The sequence below is a fragment of the Ceratotherium simum genome, chromosome 7 (genome assembly GCF_057802395.1).
Source record: "Ceratotherium simum simum isolate JZ-2026a chromosome 7, ASM5780239v1, whole genome shotgun sequence".
NCBI lineage: Eukaryota > Metazoa > Chordata > Mammalia > Perissodactyla > Rhinocerotidae > Ceratotherium > Ceratotherium simum.
In genome coordinates, this window is record NC_141906.1 from 33,697,658 (window position 1) to 33,708,637 (window position 10,980).

Here is a 10,980-nt window from a genome sequence, read left to right on the forward strand (position 1 = left end):
TGAGGCAGCGGCCCACATACAGGAACTAGAAGGATGTACAACTACAACATACAACTATCTACTGGGGTTTTGGCAGAAAAAAGGAAAAAAGGAGGAAGACTGGCAACAGATGTTAGCTCAGGGCCACTCTTTCTCAAAAAAAAAGCAGGTGAAATTCATTTGAAAATATATTTTAACCCAATTTATCCAAAATATTAACATTTCAATATATAATCAATATAAAAAGTTAATGAGTTATTTTAAATTCTTTTTTCAGTAGTAAGTCTTCAAAATTTGGTATGTATTTTACACTTTTACATCTGTATTTGAACCAGCCACATTAGAAATGCTCAACAGTCACACTGGTTGGTAGGTACCACGTTGAGCAGCATAGCTCTAAACTTTTACCTACTTTCAGGGCCTTTGTGCATTTAAAATGTTCCCTCTGCCTGACATGCTCTACATCCCATTCTCTGCATGACTAATATCTACTTATCTTAGTTTAAAAGCATCACCTCCTCAATGAGGCCTTCCGCTTATCACTCCAAAATTCTCTACATCAACCCTTTGTTTATCTCTTTTGTTTAGGACTTATCAAAATCTGCAACTATTTATTTGTACATTTAATGCTTTTCTCTGTATTCCCCTGTGGAATGTAAGCTTTATAAGAGAAAGGACAAGGACGATTTCTGTATTGTTTATGATTGTAACCCTAGTACTAAGCAGAATGCTTGGCACATAGGAAGCAATCAATAAATATTTGCAGGCTAATTAAGGCATAGATAAATAGAAGCACTGTAGAGATGTATTGGTTTTGTACGTATGTGCAAGTGTGTTCTGCCCCTGCTCTACCAGCCCACAAACAAGAATATTATACTCAGCAGCTGTTCCCAACTGGCCCAGGACCTTTACAAAATCAACTTCAGACAATTCTCTGGCAAGTGGCAATGGACAGAAACAACATGATTTTTGGGAAGACAGCAAGCTGTAAACAGCGTTTACCATTTTCCAAGGAACCAGGAATTTTTTAAAAGTCAAACGAAAATGAAGGAAGCGCCACTGGTCAAGGGAGCACCCAAATGATCAGGAGCCAACACAAGATTTGGAGACACAAGATATGGATTAAAGATGCCAATTTGCAAACTCCTAGCTATGTTACAGCCACTTACACAAGCCACTTAACTTCTCTCCTTATGGACAGATAAAAATGATGCCTTAAGGATAGAATTAAATTAAATGAGATCGTATATGAAAGTGTTTTGAAAACAGTAAACCCTAAACATATATTGTCTCTAGGCTGCTTAGGAAACCTGGACTTTCAAAAGTCTATCATTATGAATTTTCCCCCTTCGCTCACCTGGCTTTTTGCTTTAAGTTACTCTGCAGATTATATATAGATAACTTCCTGAACTAATCAAGCAAAATCTATCCTGATACCAAATAAAAATCTCAGACTCTGGGCTGGTCAGATAATTCCAGATGGGAAAATAATCTTAAATGGAAGACAATGTTATAAAATAGTAATCCTCCAATAGGTGAAGGGGGACTAAAAGTCCTTCCAACTATACCAGGTCCCTCTCCACCCATCCGTCAACCTGGAAATTTCAATTTTGCTCCTCTAGCCCATTAAGAATTGCTTCCAGAGCCGGCCCCGTGGCCTAGTGGTTAATTTCGGTGCGCTCCGTTTCAGTGGCCTGGATTCGGTTCCCTGGTGCAGCCCTACACCACTCATTGGCAGCCATGCTTTGGTGGAGAACCATATACAAAATAGAGGAAGACTGGCACAGATGTTAGCTCAGGGGGAATCTTCCTCAGCAAAAAAAAAAAAAAAAAAAAAAAATTGTTTCCATAGTGAAACACTGTTACTGATGGACGATGACCTGTATTACAGGGAAAAGGTAAAGGCAGGGATCAGGAGGAGGAGAGAAGGTAAAAAATCAGTCATATTTGAGCTGGGAAGTGGCATCAAATTTAATACATCTATATGACAGCTAAGGAAAACTGAGGCTCAGGGTGGTTAAGTGACTTGCCATGGTCACATAGTAATAATCATAAAAAATGTCTTCAAATCTCAGCTTGATCTCCCTGCTCCTAAATTTCCTCATCTGTAAAATGAGTACCAAACAGCATCTCTCTTACAGGATTAATTTGAGTAAATGAAAAGTCAAATGTAAAGTGCTTGGCACTGTGCAAGTCCCCAGTAAAAGGTCAGCTGTAACGAGGCTGATGATGTTGATTTGCTCCTGATCTCATTTATCCCCAACGTACAATGCGGTTGTGGGGAGGCAGTAGCTGGGAAACATGGAGATCACCATTCGAAACTCATTTTTAAAAAAGATTAGAAGGAAATAGATGAAATGCTACTATTGGTTATCTTTCTACAATAAAACTCTGATGGATTTAATGGGTTTTGTTTTTTGGCTTTTTTTTTTACCTTTTATTCTTCTCTAGTCTCCAAATTTTCTATGAGAATCATGTATTACTTTCATAATAAAAGAAACATACACATATTTTAAAAACAAACAAGGGGGTTTGAGTAAAGACACTCAAATTGGAAGAGTGACGATCGTGACAATATTTTAGCCTGCTGGATCCTGGTTACCAACTCCTAAAAAAAAATATCTTTTTCAGCAATTAAGGAAAATCCTAGGAAATGCCCTCAGAATCTTAGAGTTAAAAGTACTTTTATAGGTCACTTAGTCCAAACTCACAACTAATAGCCAACATCAGTCAAGCACTTTACAGCTTACAAATTGCTGTGCATTTATCTATGGAGCTCACCTGATCCTCACCACACTGTAAAGGTATAAGACAGCTATGGTGTAACGGAAGAAGCATGAGCTCAAGAGTCAGAAGCACCTGGCTTCAAATCACAGCTGTGCTGTACAGCCTCAAGGAATTCAATCAACCTCTGTTTTCTCTTCTATAAAATGGAGATAAAACAATATCTGTCCTAGCTAACCCAGGGAGTTGTTGAAAGAATAGAGTGAGATAATATTAGTGAAAGTACTTTGTACACTATACAAAAGGCCCTTTATCATCTGGGCCCAGCCTTCTTCTCTGCTCTTACCACTCCCTACTTTGCACCCTATCCTCTAAGTGTACTAAACTACTCAGGATTCCCCAAACTTGCTCTCAAGCCTTCTAGCCCTCATCCTGCTTTCAAGAAGGTCCTTCCTCTCGCCTCTCTTCCTATCCCTCCCCCACTGTGCTTCATTAACCCCTGCTCATCTCTCAGAACCCAACTTAGGTGTCATTTCCATTAAGAACGCTTGCCAGGCCACCCCCATTTCAGGTGAAGTAGATGCCTTTCCTCTGTCTTCATGTAGCAGCAGCATGTATCTCCATGTGTCATTTTTGTCTCAATATAGTATAACTGTCTATGGACATATCTATTTCTCAACTATAAACTTAAGGGTAGGGACCAGATACGATTCATCTGTTTCTTCAGAGCCCGTGACAATGCCTGATGCTTAATATGTCTTAAGCAATGAATGAACTGACAATTAAAACATTAGTTTTCATATAATAGGTACACAAGACGTTTATGCAAAAAGGCAGTACTTCTCAACCTTGGCTCCATATCAGAATCACCTATAAACCTTCAAAAATAGAAATTCCAAGAGATTTTGATTAACTAGACTTGAGATAGAGCCCAGGCAACTGCATCTTTTTTTTACATCTTCACAAGTAGTTCAATGCATAGCCAAAACTGAAAACCACTGCTATACATAATTGTAGTCATAAAATTACAATTCTACCTAACATCTAAGATGTAAGCTTAACACCTTACAATTCATTTTCACATATATTATCAATCTTCACAACTCTGTGAGTTAGGTATTTCTACTTTCCAAATGAAGAAATTGAGATTTAAACAAGTGTCCATCTAGGTCTTCGTCTAACTTCAAATTTAATACTCTTCCTTCTACCTCTATCTCCTTCCCTAGAAGGTGATAAATAATGATGCAGCAATACACAAAGTACTATGCGGTCAAGGGTTCAAATGAGGAAGACATCAATCCCAGCTTTGTGGGAATCAGCGAGAGAATAAGGAAAACCGGGTCTTGAAGACATAGGCAGGCAGATGAGGGTGGAAGCCACACATAGAGTACTGTCACTATCATTTATCACCACAAAAGATTCAAAAGGCAGATTCTATAAAGGAGAAAAATGTTCTTGCCAGCCTCAGTTGGCACTTAGTCTCAAAAGGAAAGGGACACTGGAGAGGACTAGAAGTGGAAAACCGGAAGAAGAAAGCCCCATAAACAAGAAGGAATTTCCCAATGCTGCATGCAAATTACCTCACCCTGACTCCATGAATAAGTGCCAAGACATAATGGATGTTTTCTAACTAAGACTTACATCAATTTTAGAGAATTAATCAATACAAAATAAAATCATATTAATGAGGGATCAACGAACCTCTGGTTCTTTCCAGACTTATTACTACACTATTCTTGGAGAGGAGATAATCTGGAGGATCCTAGCACACAGATGATTTCCCCCATCTCAAAGACTAGGATGGGAAAGTGGAGGAAGTTATTCATGAGAGAGAAAGCTTAACAACACAAGAACAGAAAAATGTATTACATTATGTTAATAAATTTAAGATGGCAAAGAGAAATGAATATTCAGGTGACTCAGAATACTGAATAAAGTCTGATCTCTCAGCTTCAGTAAAGAAGTGTTATCTTTTAAGTCTGCAATATCACGACCATCTGACACAGAGTTTTATCAACAATTATTTTTTTCTAGTTCAAACCGTGGACTTCAATCAGGATTTTCATAGAGGGAAGAGGCTAAAGAGATTAGGAAGCACTAAAAGGACATTTCTCAGTGCCCCAAAGTTCAGTTTGATAGAGTCTAAAAGGCAATATGATGTAGTGGCGAAAGTAAAGTACTACATTTAGATTCAAAAAATGTAGTTTTAAACCAATATTCAGTCATTTGCTAATGATGTGCCATTGAGCAAAGCAAGACTTCTACGATCCTGTCTCCTAACTCATAAAATGGAAATACCTATCTCACAGGGTTGTTGGGAACACTGAACAAAAAACACCAGGGGAAGATGTTACTCTTTTCCCTGTATGAATGATAAATGGAAATGCATGTAAATCTGTCTTCACCAATCTTTGTATGCACAAAAAAGAGAGCAGGCTAAATGAAGAAAAATTTTAACTCTCACAGCAATATACTTGCAAAATATTCCTATATCCTCTAAACAGAAAAATTAAAGCAACCTTGGCAATAAAAATAACACATAACTGCTGGTATCAGGTGGTTATGAACTGGAATTAAGATATGCCACTTACTTTCAGCAAAACCTTGAACAAGCTCCCTTTGTCGGTCTGAGCTTCAAACTTCTTATCCATGAAATAGAGATACTAGCAATCATTTACATGCTTATTTTGAACACGGGAGAAGACGTCCATAGTGTCTGGTACATAACAGGTGTTCAATAATGTAACCTACTGTTAATAAGTTTACCACCACCTAACAACTAGCTAAAAAATTATATTTTTCAAAGCTTTCTTTATATTCAATATTTTATTTAGTTGCTTCATAACCCTGTAACCTAGTCATAACAACTATTACTATCTCAATTTTACAACAGTTGAGACAAAAAGTAGAGATAAAATTACTTCCATAAAGTCATGCAGTAATATAGAGACTAAATTAAGGTCTCTTGACTTTCTCCAGGTTTCATTATCCACACACACACCCCCTCTCCCCCTGCAAATTACAACATTAGTCCTTAGAAATTAAAATGACATCTATGAAACAGTATATTCTTTAGATAACCTTAAACTTCTCCCTTTACTATACCAAAAAAAAGTTTTTTCCCTACTTCTGTTATGATTTAGAAAGATAAAAAAGGGGGAAAGGAAAATTCACTAAAACCAGCAACAATGGAATTGAGAATTGTCTCAAATTAGCAACTGCTGATTCTACCTTGATTTTGGTTTTAGTTTTCCCCAACAAAGCTACAGACCTCTTAATCAAAATTTTTTAAAGTCTGCTTATCAAAATGATGCTTGTTTGATAAACTATTCCTAAATTGAGGGGAAAAAATTAGGACAGCTTTCTCCTATCTTTATGAGTATATATCATTTTTTTATCCCTCTATTTTATCCCTTCATTTCAGCACTTTTCACACCATACTGTAATATCTTTAACTCCTTAAGGACTTCAACCACATCCTCTGTATACTGGAACATCCTGTCCCTCAGCATGGGGCCTGGCACAGGGTAAAGAAGGACTCAATAAGTGCTTATAAATAAACCGATGAACAAACGAAGCCAATCTTTCAGAGGGAAGCTAGGAAAGGAAAAAACCTGGACATGGTATCTTAGGTTGATAAGAAAGTGAAAGAAACAAAATATTTTAAGAGCTTCATAAGGAAGAGAAATTTGTGTGTGGAGTCAAACAGGCCCTTGTACTGCTTCAAGTATCACTGGAGAAAGACAAAAACCACAGGAGATCTGGAAGAGACAGTTTCAAGTTAATTTCAAGTTAAAAGGCTCAAAAGTTGGGGTGCTTATTTAGACAGGCAAAACCAAGTTGCAAATTCCCAAGAAACAATCCTGGCCTAGAATATTTTAACAGCAGTTTTCAGGTCTTGGGTAAAAGGGCAAAAGTTAACTTTGGTGGAGAAAGACAGACGTAAAAGGGAAGAAAAGCTCAGTCTAAAATCAATCCCCAAAAATGTTACAATCCACTGAGATTTGTATATTGAAGTATGGTTCCTCTTCATTCTGAGAACTATTCTTGAATAAAACCCCAATGTAGCAGCTGGCAACAAACGATACTAGATCCTATTATTCATTCAACGCATACCTGAGCGCCTGCTATATGCAGTCACTATTCTAGGCACTGGGATTACAGTTGTGAACACACCAGACAAAATTCTCTGCTCTCAGGAAGCTTTCATTCTAGCGGCAAAAGACAGATGACAAACGAATGGAATGGAATAGAATAGAATGCAATGTCAAGCAGTAAGTGCTATGAGAAAAAAGAAGGGAGGGAGGGAGCTGGCAAGAAGCTGGTCTTATCAAGAGCAGATCTTTTAACATAGTGGTTCTCAAACTTTAGCAGATATCAGAATCACCTGGAGGGCTTGTTAAAGCAGAGGTTTTGGGGCACCAACCCCAGAGTTTTTCAGTTGTAGGTCTGGGATGGGACAAATAATTTGCAATTCTAATCAATTCCCAGATTATGTTGATGTTGATGGTGCAGGCACAACACTTGGAGCTATTGTTCTAACCCAAAGGATCAGGTAACCTCTGTCTCATGGGTCTTCACTTGCTTCTTCATTCATACATTCATTCATTCATTTCAAACACTTACTCAGTGCTAGGAACTTTGCTAGGCACTAAAACTAAACAGATCCTGCCCTCCAGAAATTCACAGGTTAATGAAAAGACAGGCATAAACTCAAATAATTGCAACAGAGGGCTGGAGAGCTGTAAGAGTGGTATATACATGAACGAGAGGATGGAAGAGCGACTCATTCTAAGGAAGTAATAGGAGAAGAGATTAAGGTGCTGCTGCCCAGAAGTCCAAAAAGCACTTATCCACAGACAGGTAGGGGGTAGAAGGCCGGCATTCTGAACAGAAAGAACAGCACGTGCCAAAGTAGAAATGAGAAAGAGGATGGCAGGGGAGTTACAGAAAGTAAAGGGGCAAAGGGAGGCCGTAGTCTGATCTCTGAGAGCTTCTTATTCATGTTCAAGAGTTTGAAAACTTATCTTTAGGCAATGACTAGTCAAGGGTGGGAAGAAAAAACGTGATTGGTTTTGTTTTATAAAGATCTCTCTGGAGACATAGTGCCCTCCTTTCAGAAAGCACTGCTTCCTCCAAGCCTAACACAGGGCTTCATAATGTGCTTAGTAAACGATATTGAATTGAACTGAACAAGCTTTTTGTCTTATAAATGAGAGACAGGTCACCACCTTCCCTGCAGGACTCACTTTGGCCAGGACAAGACTTGTAAAGCAGGTCCAGCAGCCTCAATTATTGCACCCTACTCCCTGTACAACGGGAGTCCCCCAGAGATTAGGGCAGGCCTTCATTGTTTACATGCCGACCTCACCCACTAGACTTTGAGCTCTTTATAAAGACAGGGAATGTCTGAACAGCCCCCATAGTCCTAGCAGGAGACCTGAAACACAGTAGCTCTCCAGACTCCAGTAATGTTGGGTAAATGAATGACTGAATAAAGCAAATTTACCAGCCAGACCTAGGAGCCCCTATAGGTAAGGTTATAGACAAGCTTCAGAGACTGTTTCTGGGTTTATGTTCCCAAAACCCTTTTGGAGCAGTGGAGTTTCTAGGTGAGGTGAAGTGGATTTCATATGCACCTGGTTTAGGATTTCCCAAATAGGAACAAAGAATGTTACAAGTGCTGTAGTAGAAACCCTACCAGGCCTCTGAGGGCCTCAATGAGAAGTCAGTTTTGCCTGAGTAGTTTGGGGGTGGATGCCAGCAAAGACTTCATATGGGGTGGGGAGGGTTCTTCAGTGGAGTCTTGAAGGCTGAGTAGGCGCTTGATACCTGCCTGTTTCTAGGGCATAAATGCAAACCCCTGGAGCTTTAAGGCTGGAAGTGACCTGCCCAAGGTCACACAGGAAGTAGGTGAAGTCACAAGGTGAGACCAATGAGGCATCTATGTACCGTGTACTGTTGACTGTTTTCTCCTGACAAAGTTGTGAGAGCCCAAAAACACAAGAGGAAAAATTAAAACAATTTTCTCAGGAACAATTCTTAAAATAAAGGCTAGACTAATGCATTTGAATTTTTATTGGTAACCGTAGTACTAACTCTTCCCTTCACCTTTCACAGTTCTGGAGGGGAAAGCCTAAGACAGTTATCCAAGGGGTTTAACAAACAAGCACTTTGCTCCCAACACCCAAAACTTCTCAAGTATTCTTCCAAAACACTCCCAGCATTTTTTGCTGTTAAAATATTCAAGACAGTAAAGGCTATAATAATGTCTTTTGAAATGGAAAAAGGAACATAAAATAGCTATAATTCTCCTTTCCCTGTGTTTTTAACTCCACAAGTTGCCGAGTACCCGGGGTGGGGGAAGGGCTGCAAACCCAAGCACCATCCAGTCGTGTTTTTCAAGGAGCTCAACCCTCCAGGTGAGTCCCAGGCCCGGACAGGGGTGCGTTTTCCAGGCAGAATGAGTCGGACGCCCCTGTGCTCGGCTGCCCCGTGGGGGCCCAGGGTTAGCGCCGGACGACTGCAAAGTTTGCGAGGGAGTCGCTCCGCGCCCGGGACCTGTCGGGGCTCCCGGCCCCTCCCCCGCCCCCTCCCGGGTCCCCGGGGTCCCCAGCGCCTGAGCCCGGCGGCCGCGCCGGGGGTGCAGGGGGCCTTTGTTGGTCCGACAGGAGCGGCCAGCCCCGCCTTGCCTCACCTGGGGCCCCCGGCCGCCCGCCCGACCCCGGCGCGCGGAATGAATGGGCCCAGGCCCCTCACCCCGCGCCCGCGCCCACGAGCACGCCCGCGCCCCGCCGGGCAGCCCGGCCGCCGGGGGTACCGGGCGGGAGGCCGGCTCTCACCTTCCGCGCTCGCTCGGCTCTACTCGGCTCCTCCTCCTCCTCCACCCGGTGGCGGCGGCCGAGCCGGGAAGGGAGCGCACGGGGAGCCGCTTCACTTTCTCCCTCCCGCCGCCGCCGCGCGCTCGACGCCTCCCCCACCCCGCTCGTGCCGGGAGTCCCCTCAGGACAGGGGGGATCAGCGACCGAGAGGGGGCCCGGAGGGAGCTGGGCGACGAGGCTGAGGGGGTGCGGTGGGGGGTGGGGCCTTGAGGGGGCGCGGGCGGCCTCTGGGGGAGGAGGTGGGGAGACGGTTCTTTGAAGGGTTTTGAGAGCGCGTGAAAGAGGGGACAGGAGTCCGAGGGGAAGCGTCTGTGGAGTAGGACGGCAGAGCGGTGAGGGAGGCGCGAGGGACGCAATGAGGGGCGTCTCCTGTGCTGCCGGCACCTTGGGCTCCAGATGCAGCCGGGGCCGGGTCGCCTCCCCCGCCCGCCCCGCGCTATTGTATGCCGCCGGGCCGGGCCGACCTCCTCTCCCCCGCCCCTCCCCCGCGAGGCCTCGGCGCCGGCGGAGCCCGGCCAGCCCCGCCTCCCGCAGGTGGGAGGGGGCGGGGAGGACCGGACCGACACGTGAGCGAGGCCGACCCAGGCGAGGGGGATGGGGAGCGCCTTGAATGACGTCATCGGCGCATGACGCCAGATGGTGGGGAATCACCCGGCTACCGCTTGACGTCATTGCGCCCGCGTCTCGCCTCTCACACCGTACTGTCTGCCGGTGCAGGCATTTTTGACGTGCCCTGTCCCCGGGAAGGTTTGGGGACGATTTCTGGAGGCATTGGTGGTGTAGTCAGGGTCAAAAAAGACAGCTAATCCCCTGGTTTTGTGGTCTTCAGGTTACAAAGCACCACAGAATCCTCTGGGTCATTGCCAAAAGCTGAATTTGAAAACTACCTCATCTCCTGTGACCTCAAAGGCAGACATTTATTATACTATTTGCTTTCTTTGCGGGGGGAGGGGCAGGGAGACAAAGAAATGACAATGGAGGTTTGAACTATCTTGAAATAAATGGGTTCCCTTTCCCGTTTTTCTCCTACCACTGAGGCTACATTCAACCCAAACCTTTCCCCTGAGCTCAGATTCTGTATTTCCCAGTGCCTCGTGGACAGCGTCGTTTGCATACTCGACTGTACCTCAAATTCCACAAGTCCAAAACAGCGTTAGTGGCTAAGGGAATCATTGCCTTGCTTCAAATCCCAGCTGTAGAAATGTTAGTGATAGGACCTTAACCTTTCCAAGCCACAGTTTCTCCATAATAAGTAGTACCGGAGTATCCTTAATTTGATCTCTCTAAGCCCCAGTTTTTCCCTAATAGTAATAACTACAATTTAGCACGTATTAAACCCTTGGGAATGTTGGCTATTCCTATTACCATTTTCCACCAAACTTGTGACTCATGCTGT

General features: G+C 43.1%; 1 protein-coding gene across 2 annotated transcripts in view; it reads right to left on the reverse strand.

Moving 5' to 3' along the window:
* PAK1 (p21 (RAC1) activated kinase 1) overlaps window positions 1-9,956 on the reverse strand; it is a 134,443-nt gene extending 124,487 nt beyond the window's left edge. The window contains exon 1 of one of the 2 annotated variants that reach the window (XM_087433492.1): window positions 9,546-9,956. The gene's annotated coding sequence lies outside the window, so the exon portion shown is untranslated. The remainder of the gene's footprint in view (window positions 1-9,545) is intronic. The other variant, XM_087433491.1, reaches the window with a different exon arrangement.
* Between the last annotated feature and the right edge of the window lie 1,024 nt (window positions 9,957-10,980).